This window comes from Papio anubis, chromosome 16 (assembly GCF_008728515.1).
Source record: "Papio anubis isolate 15944 chromosome 16, Panubis1.0, whole genome shotgun sequence".
Lineage (NCBI taxonomy): Eukaryota > Metazoa > Chordata > Mammalia > Primates > Cercopithecidae > Papio > Papio anubis.
Window position 1 is genome coordinate 26,158,463 of NC_044991.1, and position 17,345 is coordinate 26,175,807.

At 46.0% G+C, this 17,345-nt stretch overlaps 1 long non-coding RNA gene across 1 annotated transcript in view; it reads right to left on the reverse strand.

Annotated features, from left to right (window-relative positions):
- Positions 1–8,167, reverse strand: part of LOC103888275 — a 118,599-nt gene extending 110,432 nt beyond the window's left edge. The window contains exon 1 of the long non-coding RNA XR_004178944.1: positions 7,363–8,167. This is a non-coding gene — a long non-coding RNA (uncharacterized LOC103888275). The remainder of the gene's footprint in view (positions 1–7,362) is intronic.
- Between the last annotated feature and the right edge of the window lie 9,178 nt (positions 8,168–17,345).

Consider the following 17,345-nt stretch of genomic DNA (forward strand, 5'->3'; position numbering starts at 1 on the left):
CGAGGCCAAGCCAGATGGTGAGGTGGCTTGCAGTCTGGAAGACTTTCTGGGGGTGGTGTTGTGGGGCTGCAATTCCCTTACATTTCATCCGGTCATTTCTGTGCTTGGAAAGCCCAGTGAAAAGTGAGTGGTGTCATGACCTTTTCTCCTTTTCCAGATCCTGCTCCACCTCCTGGGCAACACGCATTAACAATGCCGGCCCTGGAGCCAGCACCACCACTGCTGGCGGACCTGGGGCCTGCTCTGGAGCCAGAGTCAGGGGCAGTCCTGGGTGCACCAGGATATCTATATTCAGTAACAGGACCAGCACCAGCGGAAGGGTCCCCTCCAGCGACACTGCTGGAGCCACAGTCCGCCTCAGAGTCCCCCACTCCCTCTTCTGGGACTGTGAAGAACCAATCCCTTGAGGAGATGCCTGACATCACGACCTTCCCTCCCAGGCTGCTGGCAGAGCAGCTGACCCTTATGGATGCGGTGAGCAGCTGGGTTTTGCAGGCTGTGCCTCTGGCACTAGCTGTCTCAGACCAGCCTCTACCCGAGGAGTGGCCAATGCCCTGGGACGAATGTCATCCCCACTTCTTACCGAACATGGGATCTGGATGAGTTTCCTCACGCACAAGCCTTCCCTGACTGCATGTGGACAGCAGAGATGGCACGTCGCCTGTGCTAGCTCCACAGAGTATGCAGACCGAATGACAGGGGATGGACAGAAAGCAGGACAGGGCAGATGCTCACCGAGGGGCAGGCAGGGCCATGGGTCACTCATCCAGCTGCTCAGGAGCCTCACGACCCTTATTAGGTGCCTGATGCATACTAGATTCTATGGCAGACACCCAAACAGAGCCCACAGTTTCAGCTGCCACCAGGAAAGTGCACTGGTATGGAGAGAAGGAGTATAGGGCTGACCGGGATGGGAGGAAGACGAGGCCTCAGGATGGAGAGGCCTCAGTCACTTTCTAGTTCTTGGGAGTGCGGATGGCTTCGGAGAAAATGTCACTCTCCCTTCCCATTCTTGTTGGATTCTGGGCCATGATGCACTTAGGGCCCTCAATGGGTAAAAAAATCAAACCCAGGGACTCCCACATGTCTAGAGCCCATTTTAAAGCTTTCTGAACTCTAGATCGGTTCCTGCCAGAGACCATGGATGACTGTGAGCTCAGTCCCTGCCTGGGACTGTGGGTGACTCTGAGCTGGGGTGTGCTGTGTCCATGACACTCTCCTCCTCCCCCAAAGGAGCTGTTCAGAAGACTCTGAATGCTTGTGAGAAGCCCATCTATGAGACCCCAACAAACTAAGGAGGGGAATGAGCACACGTGGCACTTACCCCACAGTTCATGCGTGTCACACACACTTCAACAGGCTCCTGTGCTTTGCACTCACCACCTCTGCCCCTGGGAACCATGGCTGGCATGACAGGCCTTGGCAGGACAGGGGCCAGGGTGGTGGGCACTGGATCAGGTAGCCGGGAGTAAGCCATGGTTGGGCTACAAATTTTCCTCTTTAAAAATGGGGTGCTGCCTCTTCTCGTCCTCATGGGCTTTCAGTTGGCATCTGTGTCTGGCACCAACCTGAACCTCCTGCTAGCCCTTCTTATCACAGACAGCCTCTGACTCCATGTCCCCGAGCAGGGGCGGCTGCTCGCTTCTGACCTGGGCTCTTCTTCCTTGAGTTGAACCCCAAATCCTCTGGATGGTGACATTCCTCGGCCCCAGTTGTGTGCCCTCCTGAGCTCCCTGGGCCTCTGCTTCCATCCAAACATGAGGAGATCTCAGCACAGCGGGCTGTGGCCAGCCCAAGGCGGGCTCCAGCTGTGGAACTCACTGTCCTCTTCCCTCTCAGTGCCTAAGCCTCAACAACTTCTCCTGGTGCATGCCATCGTCTCTGCTCTGTGCAGCAGAACCAATATACTCTGACTACAACCTGAGAAACATGGGCAGCAGTCTCAGGTGAGGAGGGTTCCCCTCCACGGAGCAGGGTTGACCTGGGACCCGCAGGTCTCCCAGCCTTGCCCTCAGCAACTCTGGTTCTTGGAGACCGGGACACTGGAGGCAGGGATGGCCTGGTGGGTGTGGTCTCTCGCTGCCTTGGACTACTAAACAGCTTGATTTTAACTCAGGACTAAGGATTTTTAACCATCAGGAACAGACTGGAGCCAACTGGAGGCTTTCCAGGTGTTGCACCCAGCAGTGGAACTGTGTCCAGCTGGAAACTATTTAATGAGGTTCATGAGGGGCTCTGTGAATGATGGAGATGGGTCAGGGAGGGGAGGCATGTGGGTCCCCGCCTGGTCCTAGACCCGCGCTTGTCATCAGAGACCCTACTGGAAACTCTCACCCACGAAGTTGGATTCTGGGATTTTTCAAAATGATAAAGAGGAGTTAGTTGAACTCACAAAATCTACTCACAAACATCCCCAATTCCAAAAGCACTAATGCTTTTCTTTCTTTCCTCTGCCCATAGCAAAAGCACAAAACATCTAAAACAACTCTGCAAAAAAGACACTGCCGTGAAGAGGGACCTGCTGATCAAGGTACACTGGAGTCTGAGAGATGCGGGACAAGTGTTTAAGGGTCAGAGGAAAGACTGAGTTTGGAAGGGCATTGGACTTGGTGTGGAGTGGTTATTTTCTTTTGACTTATCTACTAAAAGGGGACTTGAAAAATTCCCTCCATGCCTACCTTGGGCAAACAGAAAAAGAGGTGTGTGGGTCCACAGGCACGTGGGGGCACAGCGGCAGGAGGCCCTGGAAATGGGATGTGGCAATGGCTGCTGGGCTGTTGAGTGGGGGTGATGAGCTGCAGCATTAGCAGGGCTCTGGTTTCCGCGCTTCTTAGTGCTGCTGGCATGGAGCTTCCTCCAGGCTGGGGGGTGGTCATGTTAGGTGGGACTTTCTTTCTTCCTCAAACTGGAAAGCAATTCCTCAAGAAGCCAGGCCTCTGCTGCTGCTTCTGTCTGCAGCACATCTCCAAAGGCAGTGGCCTCTGCCCACACTGGGGGAGAGGGGGAACAACAACAGAAGCTCATGTGCCAGGGAGTCCAGTGGACCGCCCAGCTTTGGGTACCAATGGGCATACTCGGGATAGATGTGTGTTTCCTGGGACTCCCCGCTCTGCCCTTTCCAGACACGGTCATGTCATAGGATTCTCACCAGTTAGCAGTGACACATGCTCATGACAAGTATCTCAGGGATTCAAGCATTCCTAGGGGATCCTCCCTGAACAGATCTCAGAATATTCCACGCAAACGGGAAGACAACTTGTCACCCCACCCAGGATTCTGGAAATCCCTGCCATGTCAGTCTGAGATGGCACCGCAGGAGGCCACTTCCTGAGTGGAGGAGGAGAGTTCTGTGCACCGAACTCCCCTGGGGGATCATTGGCGAGGCAAAACCTTTGGCACGGCTCAAACCCAGTTTGTGTGGCACAGACTCCAGTGGGGCTTGGATAGGCAGGTGCCACTTAACCAGGTCTCCTAAAACACCCTGTCCCTTTCCCATCACGACTGTGCCTGGCTGGAGACCGAGACACTCAGAGACTCCAGACAACATGACCCTGATGGGTAGCGGTGCTGGGATATTGGGAGAAGGCAGCGGGACAGAGCTTCCAGGATGGGGAGGAGGTGCCTTCTCTTTCGGGTCCCTGGGGAGTCACTGCCCACTCTGGGTCTCTGTTTCCTCATCTGGAAAATGAAGGGATGCGGAGCCTGTAGTGCAGCCCTCACAGGATGGAAATGAGGTTCAAGAAAAGAAAATAATTTGCTGGTGCTCATGCCTGGTTCTTCCTCAGAGGGATGAGGGGGAGAACAATGGCAACAGGAAACAGTACTCAGGCGGTCTTGTGAGGTAGCTGTGGTTTTCATTGCTCTTTACAGAAGAGGAAACAGTCTCAGAAGGGAGGCCAACTGCATGAGTGGAGCATTTTACACACAGGAGGTGTGGGCTGGGCCAGTGGTATGTGAAACATATGCCAGGTGACTCATGCTGGGTTCCCTGGGATTCAAGTGGCTGGGCGTGGCTGAGACAGCACTGCAAGGAGAGGGCAGCCTCACTGTCCTCCGTCACTGGCACCTGGTGGCGGGGGAGCTTCCAGGTGGCCACAGGAGGAAGGAACTACAGAGAGCCCAGATGTGGAAGCTGGGAGGCAGAATGGAGTGAGTGAGCCTTTGGCGTGGTGGAGGAGGCGCCAGGGGATGCAGGACAGGGCTCCCTTCCCTGCCAGCTGGAGGCCTCCATGTGAAAATCGCAAGGACTTACTCTCCAGTCCTGTCCTCCTGTGGACACTGGGCCTGGAAAACCTCCATTTGAGAGACTGAGCAAGGGGTGGGAAAGCTGGACTCAGTAGATATGGGGAAAGAAAGGTGAGGGCAGGACCACATGCCTTGTGAGATTGGTTAAAATTCTGCCGCCAGGAGTAACACAGGCAGCAACCTGCCCAGCAAAGGAGGAAGGTGAGCAGCCGGGCACTCACACTGCAAGATGAGTGGGGGATGTGGACGTCACAGTCCACCCTGGACAGGACACTCCCTGGCTCCATCCTCTACATCTTAGGTTTACTGGGAGGGTTTGACACACACAGCAGGAGGAGACCTATCCCAGTGGAGAAAGCGGGAAATGGAATGGAATCAAAGACCAGTTCCTGCAGGAGGGGCTTTTTACATCCAACTCTGAGAACAGGCTGGGGGCTGCATGGGGTCCCCTCAAAAAACTGCCCCAGGGATCAGCCCCTTTTCCCTGCCTACCAAAGGTGCTCTCAGCATCTTCCACCCAGGCCCTGTCAGCAACCTCTCCTCTGTCTCTAGGAGGTCCGAATTCTGCAGGAAATGCAGCTGCTCCAAGTGGCTGCCATGAATTACAAGCTTCGGCCTCTTGAGAAATTTGTCACCTATTTCCCAAGAATGAAGCAGCTCAGTGACAAGGAGAGGTGAGGGCCTAGCAGACGGGCAGAGGGTGGGAGAAGGCTCTCCATTCTTTTTTTTTTTTTTTCGAACATGGTCTGGCTCTGTCGCCCAGGCTGCACTGCAGTGTCGCCATCTCTGCTCACTGCAACGTCTGCCTTCTGGGCTCAAGCCCTTCCTCAGCCTCTCAAGCAGCTGGGACTACTGCAGTACGCCATGTCCCAGGACGTGGTACAGCATGTACAGACACCATGTCTTGTTGTTCTGCTGTTGTTGTTCTGGTACAGATGGGGTTTCACGATGTTGTCCAGGCTGGTCTCAAACTCATGGCCTCAGGCAATCCATCCACCTCACTCTCCCAAAGTACTGACATTACAGGTGTCAGCCACACCACATGGCCTAGAGAAGGCTCTCCCTGTGGCAAGCTGCAGAGAGCCTATGGCCATGACTCCACGGCGAGCATCAAGCCCTGTTGCATGGGGACCGCTGGGGACCCAGGATTCCAGCTGGGTAGGCACTGAGAGGGGACCTGATGTGTGGCTCATGGTGGCCTCACAGCTGCCTCACTGTCCTGTAGCTACAAGCTGTCCTGCCAGCTGAAGCCCGAATCACAGTAGGCCAGTAACATCTTGCAGTGGCTGGGACCCCACCGGGATGCTGGTCAGAACACCGGCTCTGCATCATCCTTCACCTAGACCGTGACACCAGGGAATCACATCTAGGTGGCTGGCAGCTTAGCTGCATCTGGACCCTGCTCTTCGCGTAACACCAGCTGCTCCTGCTGGTCAGGATCAGGCCATGGGACTTTTCCCAGGCAGGCGGGAGACCATTTTATGTTTATTTTCTTTAGTGTATAAGTAAGGCTTTTTTTCTTAACTTTTTAAAATAAAAATTTAAAACACTATTCAAAATGTTCTATAGTTGTTGGAATGAGAAAAGTAACCACAGTGCAGTAACCGTATACCAATCTTCAGGATTCATAGTCCAGTATGTCAAATTGAGGCTATGGCTGAACAAGTCATGCAACAGCGTTTATGTTACACATGCCAACCATTTAATGTTTTCCTTCTCTGTTCTAATTAATTATTATTAACTCTGTTTAAGGAAAACAAAAAACACAACAAAGCAAAACCCTTAAAAATCAGAGCATGTTACCCAATCTACCACACTTGCTCTACTGACCAGCAACTCTCAAATTTAAATTCTAGTTAAATTCAATTTCCACTGGGTTACTCTACTTTCTTGAAATTTAAATATTTAATGAATCACTTATATATTTACTGAAGGGCTGGAGATGGGAGGTATTTCAGCAATCGGTAGGGCTGGCCTTCTCCCGAAGTCCTGGGCAGAAGGGAGCTGGCCATCAGTCTCCATGAAATACAGATAAACTTTTTCCACTATGGATCTTCCCAGACTTTCTGACACCTCTCCCCTAACTGAGTATCAAGGAAGGAGAGAATCATTTGAGCCCAGAATCGAAAAGGATGTCCCATGGCTTAATTTGAACACAACCCCCAGTGTGTTACATCAGAGAAAAAACAAGCCAAAGAAATCAACATTTCAGGGTCTGAAACATGTAATACCCCCAAATCAACACCAAATAAACACCTAAACCCAATCCTGGAGCCGCAAAGCTCCTATAAGAAAAGTGGGAGTCTGTATCTCAGCAAAACTTGTATCTCTGCATGCCATTTACAAAAAGGAAAGAAAACAAAAGCAAAAATTATCTATGGCAAGAAACCCTTAGACCATGCAACTGATTTGGCAATACTTTTTCTTATTTTTTGTTCTTTTTAGGATGGACACAAAATCACTGCTAACAAACATGAATACACAAACACATGGGACTATACATCATTTCAGAGCTTACATGGGAAGAGGAACAAGCGAACCATTAAAGAAATCATCCACCTACAGATTGAGAGAAAGTTCAACAGAATCTTACCTGTGAAAGGGGGTTGTTATCTAACATGCATGAGAAACTAACTTACTACTCTAACTGGGAAAATGAACAAAACCTAATACTCAGCCTAAAACTGGGCAAGGATCCTGAACAGGCACATCTGAAAAGAAAACACGACATTCACTGACAGGTCAAAGAGAAGCTGCTCAACGTCACTAATCCTCACACAAATGTCTAAGTACGAACCATGCTCAGATGTGTCTCACTCTAATTAGAACGAAACTTACCAAAAACAACAGAAAACCCATACGTTCACAGGCAGTGGCCAATGCAGAACAGCAGAAAAAGACACTTTTATACACTATCGGTGGCAATGTACATTACTATACACATGAAGTGAAACAGTTGAAGGTGTCTTACACATTTTACAACTATCCGTTCACCTAGCAATCCCACCACTGGTGATACACAGAAACCACATAGAATCTGTTACATTGAGGAGATATCGGCCTTCCTATGGCAACTGAAGCACTAGTCACAATGGCGAAGGTATTCAATCCACCTACCTGTTTGTGCACAGATGAAGGGATAAAGAAACTGCAGTACACAATGGAATCCTCTTCGGCCACAGAAATTCATGAAACCATGTCATCTGCAGCAACGTGCAGAACCCTGGAGGACATGACCTTCAATGAAATGAGTCAGGCAGAGAAAGCCAAACACGGCATGATTTCATGCATGTGAGAATAAGATCAACTTCCTCTCTAAACGACTTTATCCCCTAGAAGTAGAAAGTTCCACAGTGGTGAAGAGAGGCTGTGGGTTGGGAAGTCCTGGCAGGGATTGGGAAAGGGACACAATGTTACACTCAGATGACAGGAATAAATTCAGCTATTCTACTCCACAGCAGGTGTCCAGAGTTAACAGTATCCTACCATATTTTCCAAAAAAGACTGAAAAGAAGCATTCTGAATATTGCAACCATAGAGAACTAACAAATAACAACTACACAAGGTAACAGAGGCAGTCAATGCCTTGCTTTCATCATTACACAAGGTACATATGCATGGATCAAAATGTCCCACTCTACTCTTTAGTTGTAAACCTTTACTATAGAGTAAATTGGTTTTAAGCACATAGAAAGAAACAATGCTGAAGTATATGTGAGACCAGGAATTTCCCACATCTAATACACTAAAGAGCCACCACACAACACAAGAAATTACCAACAGAGTAGACAGACAACATACAGGATGAGAGAAAATGTTCCCAAACTATGCGCCTGACCAAGGCCTAATATCCAGAATCTACCTGAAAGACCTTACAGAAATCAATTAGCAAAACCCCCCAAATAACTCATAAGTGGCACGGGATATAACTACACTTCTCAAAAGATAATGAAATGTAAAGAAGCAAACCTTGAGATGTGAAAATATGCTAAACCCTAATTATCAGAGAAATATAAAATCAAAAGCACAATGAGCTGTGTCATCACACTGGTCAGAATATAGCAATTACACAGTTGAAAAAAAAAAAAAAAAAGGACACAGACGAGGCAGCAGAGAAAGGGGACACTGGCCCACTTTGGTGAAAATGCAAAAGTAGTTCAGACACCATAGAGAAACACTTCAAGATTAGCTCAAAAGAATTTAAATAAGAACTACCATCTGACGCAACAAGCCCACCACTGGGGTATACACCAAAAGGAAAATCTGATTCTTCTGTCAAAACACATACACATGGTCTTGGGTAAGCTCTTACAATAGCAAACCGATGGAAATCAACCTAGATATCCATCAGCAGTGGATCAGAAAAGGAAAAATAAGATTTTTATATATACCACAAAAAAACTATGACAGCTATAAAAAAGGCGCCAAATCATGACCTTAGCGGCAGCATAAGAGAGGAGCTGGAGGCCGGTATCTAAAGAGAAATAAGGAAAAAAACAGAACACCAGCCCATGTTCTCACTTCTAAAAGGTGGAGCTAACGTTGAAAAAACACCCTACCATAAAAGTGAAAACAACAGACACTGCTGACTATAAGACAACAAAGGAAGAAGGGATGAAGTATGGGCTATAGACCTGCTGGGGTGGGTCCACCTCCCTGCATGATAAGCTCTCTCTAGGACCCCCAAGTCTCAGTATCAGGCAATATACCAAAGGCAGCAACTAATATGCCTTTGTACCTTTTAGTCTATAATAAACTATATTAGTCTATAATAAACGTAGAAATTATGTTAAAAAATACAAACTTAGGAGCTAAAACAATGAATGAAAAACACAAACTTATAATTATCCAAACAAGCTTTTATTGGCATAAACTAAGGAAGTGGTCAGAATGAGTAAACCAAATACTCAACCCCAATGTACATATAGTGAAATGTACACATTTTTCAAAAGAACACCAAAAAGGCACAATGGGCAAAAGACCGCCTGTTCAGTAGATGATTTTGAGCAAACTGAATATTCACATACAAAACACTGAAATGGGACCCTTATGTCATGCAAAACAAAAATCAGTAAAATACATTCCAAGACCTAAAGAGCCTTTGAATTCTGAAACCACAAAACCCTACAAAGAAAACATCACGGTGAAGCCGCGCATTATTTTTGAAAACAAATCCATGCAAGTAGGCTGCTAAAGGTATTTAAAACAATTAAAACAAACAAACACTCCTAGAAACAACCATAGACAATGTAATGCCTTGCCATTTTCACGGAAAAGCTGGGGACCGGTTCCACAGAACAGTGGAACAGATTACAAGACCCAGATATAAACCTGCACACCTGAAACCATCTGATATTGAAAAAAAACAACCAAAAAAAGCAATGGAGAAAGGACTGCCTATCAGTAAGTGGTGCTGGGATAAGTGGCTAGCTAGATGCAGAAGAAATAACACTGGGCCCCTGTGTCTCACCATGTACAGAAAGCAACTCAAAATGAATCAAAGAGTGAAATGCCAAACCCCAGGCCGGGAGCTGTGGCTCATGCCTAGAATCCAAGCACTCTGGGAGGCCGAGGCGGGCAGATGACTAGAGGTCAGAGAGTTCGAGACCACCCTGGCTGACATGGTGAAATCCTGTCTCTACTAAAAAACAAAACTTAGCCGTGCATGGTGGCACATGCCTGTATTCCCAGCTACTCGGGAGACTGAGGCAGGAGAATCACTTCCAACCGGAGGTGGAGGTTCAGTGAGCGAGATGGCTTCATTGCATTCCAGCCTGTACAACAGAAGCCGAGACTCAGTCTCTAAATAGATAAATACATAAAAAAGTCAAGCCCTGAAACTATGAGAAAAATCCTGCATGAGAATCTAGCAAATGCACCATTCTCAACAGAGGCTTTGGCAAAAGCATTTAAATGTCAACTCCCAAAGCAATTACTGATAAATGGGACGTAATACACAAAAGCTGCTGCACAGAACAAGAAACAACCAACAGAGTCAACCTTACACACAGCCCACCTATATAGAATGAGGGAAAATATTCCACAACTACGCATGTGAAAAAACATCTAATATCCAGGATTTATCATTAAGACCTTCAAAAGCAAATAAAATCAGAAAACAAAACCCAAATTATAAATGGGCAAAGGGACATGAACACACTTAAAAGGAGATACCAGTCACCAATGAGTAGAAAAAGTCTCGATCTCACTGATCATCAGAGAAATGCACATCAAAAGAGCATACTGCGATACCACATTAAGCACAATAGTCAAGAATAGCAATTATGACACCACGGTCCACAACAACAGAGAGGCTGGTGGAGCAGACTAGCAAAGAAATGCAGGTCCACTGTACAGGAAATGCAAGCCAAGTTCAGACACCCTGGGGGCAGTGTGGACATTTCTGAAAGAACTTAAAAGAGAATAACTTTTAGCGCTGCAACCCCAATTCCTATGATCTACCCAAAGGAAAACCTTTCCATCGAAAACACGCATGCACTCGTGATGTTCAATGGAAGTACTACTGCACGGTAAAGACATGGAATCAGCCTGGGTGCCCATCAGCAGTGGATCAGAGAAAGGAAATGTGGTACACACACCACGAACACTACACAGCCATAAAACAAATCCATGCCCTTACCAGAAACCTGGACAGAGTCAGAGCCATTATGCCAAAAGGCAAGAACAGAAACCACAATTTTCAAAACAGCTAAAGGTCAGTTGTGAATATTCTCTTCCACAGAGAAATCATACGTCTGAGCTCACAGGAGATTCCAGACACTGTGACTTCATTATGATGCTACGTTTACACAGATCAAACTGTGCCTTGCACTCGCTGGTTATACACACAGACGATACGACAATGAAAACTGTTGTCCTAGTTTGGTAACATTCATTCTCACTCAGAGACAGATGTTATTCAGTGTGGTTTGATTGACTTCTCGTGAGGATCAGTAATGTTGATTCAGAATCTTAACCTGTGCACCATCTCAGGTTCTCAGGTCCTTTGCCCAGCCTTACACAACAAATTGAAACAAGTTCACTAACCTGGCAAACATCACTAACCACAACCAAAATGTAAATCAAAACCACACTTAGGACACCATCTCATTCTAATTGGAATGAGTGTTACAAAAAGACAAAAAACATTGAAGGAAATGCTGGTGTGTTTCAGAGAGAGAGACACTCTTCTCCACAGTTCGTGAGAAGGTAAACTAGCACACACACTACAGAAACCACTTGGAGGTTCCTCTAAACCTTAAAAGACCTAACCACCATTTCAACCAGCAATTCTACTACTAGGAATACACTCAAAAGTCATTGAAATCAGGACACCAAAGATAGATCTACCCACCCATGTGGATTCCGCACGTTCAAGAGCCAGTAAGCATCAACCCACCCAAGCTTATCCACAGATGAAGGAAGAAAGAGTTGCCCACATGTACACCCTGGGATGCCTTTCAGACAGAAACCACAATGAAATCATATCATGGGGAACCACACTGGCTGCACCTGGAGGAGATGATGGTAAATTAAATGAGTGAGGGGGGGGAGAGAAACAAACCTTGTCATCTCACACTACAGAAAGCCGAGAAACCGTATCAAAGACTTCATGAGCAATAATATTGGTTTCCAGGATTGGGGGAAAAGATGGGTAATGGGCGGTGACGGTAAAGGTACAAAGTTACACATAAAATGAGAAGAAGAAAAATTTGCTGTTCCCATTCCACTGCAGTGGTGACCAGGGTTGGCCAGTATCGCACATCACTTTCTAAAGCAGCTTGGACAGGAGAATACTGGAATGCCTCTCAGCATAAAGAACAATGGGAAAAGGTAACAGAAACACTAAGTACTCCTCATTTCATCATTCCACAATGTATGCATGGACCAAAAACGCCCCACTCCCTATCCTCTCATTGTATTGTTCCTTTCATGCATCATGCATTTTGCATAGGAAATACACACACTGCTACATTCATGTAATGCTGAAGTGCCCTGTGTTTCATCCTCCGCACCTTGAGACATCTCCCAGACTACATCGGACATCACATTTCCTATTTCAAATTTCATGGAAAAGCTAGGGGACCCACTTCCACACAGAGCAGCAGTGGAACACAAGAGAGTACCAAGAAGTAAAACCACACATTGAAAACTATTATTATCTGATCCAACACAGAATCCACCAAAGTAAGCAAAGGAAAAGGACACTTATTCAATCAACGTGTTGAAATAAGCAGCTAGCCATGTGCAGCAGAATAACACCAGGCCCCTACCTCTCACCTCAGAAACAAAGAGGAACTCAAGATGAATAAACATATAAATGTAAAACCCTCAAACTATTAAACTTCTACCAAAACCAGAAATATCCTTCCACAGGCTTTGGCAAAGCATTTAGATGGTGAAGTCCTGAAGAGCACGGCAACAAAAACAAAACAAAAAATTGACAAGTCAGACTGGAATAACTGGAAAGAGCTGCTGCACAGCAAGAGAGACTACAACAGAGTAAACAGACAGCGTACAGACCGGGAGAACACGTTCCCAAACTGTGCATCTGACCAACGCCTAATATGCAGAATTTTAAGGCCCTTCAACAAGTCAACCAGGAGAATAAACAGAAAAAAGAATATGCCATTAATATACGGGCGAGGACGGAACACACACTTCTTCAAAAATTCGATGTGTACAAGCAACCAACAAATAGGAAAACAAGCTCAAACTCACTCATTATCATCAGACAGCTGCCAATCAAAAGCATGACGATGCCATCCCATCGTCAAGAACGGTGAGGACCACGCAGGCTAAGAACACACGCTGGCCAGGCAACCGAGGAAAGGAATGCTGGTACGTTTTGGTGGGGATGAAACCAGTACAGACACTGGTGAAAGCAGATCGGGATTTCTCAAAGAAATGAAAACAGAACTACCATCTCACCCAGTGCTCAATTCTGTGCATCTACCCAAAGAAAACCCAACCCTTCTCTATCCAAAAAGACACAGGCACTCTGCAGATGTTCATGGCAAAAAGAGTTCACACGTCAAAGACATGGAATCAACCTAGCCATCAACATGATATGCTTATAATAAAGGCTCAGACCTTGTACCCAGCACTTTGGGAAGCTGAGCAGGAGATCTGCTTCAGTCTAGAATTTGAGACCAGTCTGAGCAAAATGGTGAAATCCCATGTCTCTGATAATACAAAATAAGCAGGATGTGGTGGGCACCTGTAGTCCCATCTAATCCGGAGGCTGAGGTGAGAGGATCACCTTGAGAACAGAAGGTGAAACCGCAGATCACTGTCATAAGTGAACTAAGGCCCCAAAGAAAACCAAATGCCACATGCTCACTTATAAGCGGGAGCCAAACTGTGAAATGGACTCAAACATAAAGAAGAGAAACAACAGACACCGGGAATGACCACAGACCAATGTTCACAGGGGAGAGGGAGCGGTGCTGAAGACCCACCCCAGGGCCCTCTGCTCACTGCCCGTTTACGGGTTGTTGGGACCCCATCTCAGCCGCATGCAATCAACAGATGTAACTAACTTGCATGTGTACCCTTTTAAAACTATAAATAATAAGAGTAGAATGCATTAAAAGAAAAAAATCCACGTTACAACCAGCTAATAATGCAAGGCTTGGTTCCGTAAAGACGCCATGCACGACACGCATGTTCGCGTGTTTCATGGAACTGGGGTGTTGAACACAAAATCACTGCTAACATATGCAATTATAGCCATAGGAGACTCCAGGACACTTTGCAACTTCTACACGGAAAAGAAAACAATGAAACAAACAAACAAAAAGGCATCCTACGCACTTGGAGAAACTATAAAAATATCCTACCACTGAAAGAGGTTCTTATCTAACCCGAACAATAAACTGTTAAGGCGTGACTATGAAAAACAACAACTACAACAACAATGACAAAATATGCAAGGTAAAAAGAATCTAAACAGACCTGAGTGAAAAGAAGGCAGGAAATTGACTCACAGGTGACAATTTCCTCAATATCGCTAATCCTCACAAAAAATGTGAATCAAAACCATACTTGGCTACCATCAAATTCCAATCTAGAATGAGTATTACAAAAGACAAAAATCAACATTGTTGAAGGCTGGGCAATGGTCAGTGTAGACTTGTGTAAAAAAAAAAAAATCTTCTACACTCTTTGTGGAATGAAAAATTACTCATACACACTACAAAAAAAAACTTTTGGAAGCTCCTTTAAAAAGTAAAAGATAGGCCAGGCACGATGGCTCACACCCGTAATCTCACAGCACTTTGGGAGGCCGAGAAAGGTGGGATCACCTGGAGGTCAGGAGTTTGAGACCAGCCTCACCAACATGGTGAAATACCATCTCTACTAAAAATACAAAAAATTCAGCGCGACGCGGGTGGTGGTGCTCGTATTCCCAGCCACCGGGAGGCTGAGGCAGCAGAATCGCTTCTGAACACAGGAGGCAGAGGTTGCACTGAACTGAAATTGCGCCACTGCACTCCAGCCTGGGTGATGCAAGAGCAACAGTCCGCCTTTAAAAAAAAAAAAAAAGGTAAAGTACGAACCATTAATACCAGCTGACAATCCCCAACCCTGGGTGCATGTTTAGAGAAGATGAAATCCTGTGTTATCTTGCCTTTTCACGTGTCCTGAAGCCCTAGTCACAATAGCCAAGATGCGGAATCAACCTACCTGCCCATCCACAGATGAAGGATAAAGGAACCACAGTACATGTACACAAGGAAACACACTTCAGCTGTAACACTTCAGGAAAATCATGTCGTCTGCAACCACTTGGAGAAATCTGGAAGACAATTAGGTGAAATGAAACGAGTCTGCCAGGAGAGACCCACGCTGCATGACATCAGGTATAATGTGGAATCCAAAAAACATTGTCTCCAGAAGCACAACTTCCAACAACAGAGGTCACTAGGAGGCTGGGGAGGCAGGGAGCCGGGCAGGGATTGGTAACGGGTACAGAGTGACGCTCTGATATGAGGAATCCATTCTGGTGTTCTATTGCACAGCAGGGTGACTAGGGTCAACAGAATCTAGAAAAATTTTGAAAATCAGCTGGAAAATACGGTTCTGAATATTCTCTTCCACAGAAATAATAATGATGGAAGGTCAAGACATGCCAGATATGATGATTTGATCATGATAATTACATACATACATATGTCAAAAATGTCCCTTGCACTCCTTGTTGTGTGTGTGTGCATACACTACACACACACACACACACACACACACTCTATAGAAACAAACTGCCATCAAACGTTGGTAGATTATTTCATTGAGTGAGATGAAATCTTGAGGATTTTCACTTACTTTTGTGTGAATCAGCCGATGGTGAGTATCTTCTGTGACCTGTGCATCAACCTCATGTCTCTTGCGGTGGCCCTTCCGCCCAGTACCACAATAAACATTAAACAAATTGTGAATAACGAATAAGTACCACTTCTATCACACACACACACACAAATCAAAAACACACTCAAGATTCCATCTCACTTCCATGCAACGGATGCCATAAGAAAAATGGTGAAACACATTAAAACATAAAACAAGGTGTGGATTTCCAGAGGAGAACCGTCTCCACAGTTGGTGGGAAATGGTGAACTAGTATACACTGAAGAACCACCTGGATGTACCTTTGAAATCCTAAACTAACTACCATTTTCTCCAGTAATTCTATTCTTAGGTACATATGCAGAGCACATGATCAGGACATGGAAGAGATGATCTGTCAGCCAGGTGGAATTCAGCCCTATGCACAAAGCCAAGACAAGCAATCAGCTTCCCTGTCCATCCACAGATGAATGGATGAAGAATCTCTAGTACACAGACACAATGGAATACTTTTGGGAATACCATGGAATCCTATCATTTCCATGATAGGACTGCACCTGAGTGCAACATGACTACACTCCGCAGATATTCTGTTCAATCAAATCAGAAATGCAGACAAAGACTGCCTGCATGTTCTCACTCATGTGGGAGCTGAAAATGCAACTCACTGAAGGTGAAAGTATAGCAGTGGTCATCACAGACTAGGTGGAGTGATGACATCAAGGATTGGCAACAGGTACACAGAGAGTTGCAGGAGAGGAATACATTCTGGTATTCTACTCCAAAGCAGGGCGATGACACTCATCAACATGGTAGTGCTGTTTTCAAAACAGCTACCAAGGAGGATACTGAATTTCATTCAAAACATCAAAGATATCAAACCTATACCTCGGTCAGAAGCATGGGAAACTCCCGATTTTATCCATACTCAAGGTATACAAACAAGTATCACAATGTCCCACCCCTAATTCTGGACATGAAGTATGAAACAAATGTTTAAAGGAATGTGAATGATACACGGCTAAATTTCACATGGAACTACCCAAACACCCACAGATCCTGAATATGCAAAGCAATCCTAGGAATACAAGCTCAATTGAGGCCTCACACTCCCACTTCAAATTACATGTAAAACCTAATTCTACCAAAGACTAAGCAGTAGTGGCATAAAAATGAATCCATGAACCTAGGGACAAGAGAACCTAAAACGACACCTGTATGCAGTCAACACATTTTCTTCAAAGGAACGCCTACAAGATGCAATGAGGCTGCGGTGTGCTTCACACCTGTACCCCCAGCACTTTGGGAGACCAAGTCGGGTACTCTGGAGGTCAGGAGTTTCAGACTAGCTTGGCGAAAATGGTGAAATCCCCATCTCTAGTAAAAATACAAAAAATACTAGCTTCAGGTGTGTGGTGGCGACAGCAGCAATTCCAGCCACTTGGGAAGATGAGGCAGGAGAATCACTGAAGCTAAAGGGGAGGCAGGTGTTGCAGAGGCTGGAGATTCACCACCACTGTAATCTCCAGCGTGGGCTTACAGCATGAGTGGGACTGTAGGTTCAAGGGAAAATAGATGCTATGAGGGAGTCAGGCAGTCTGTTCAATTGAGCAGTCTGAAATGACTGGATAGCCACATCCAAAACAATGAAATAAGACCTTGATGTTATACAGTAACAAACATAAACTCAAAATACATTAAACACTAAACACAAGACGAAAAAGCCGCAAAACTGCTACAAGAAAACACAC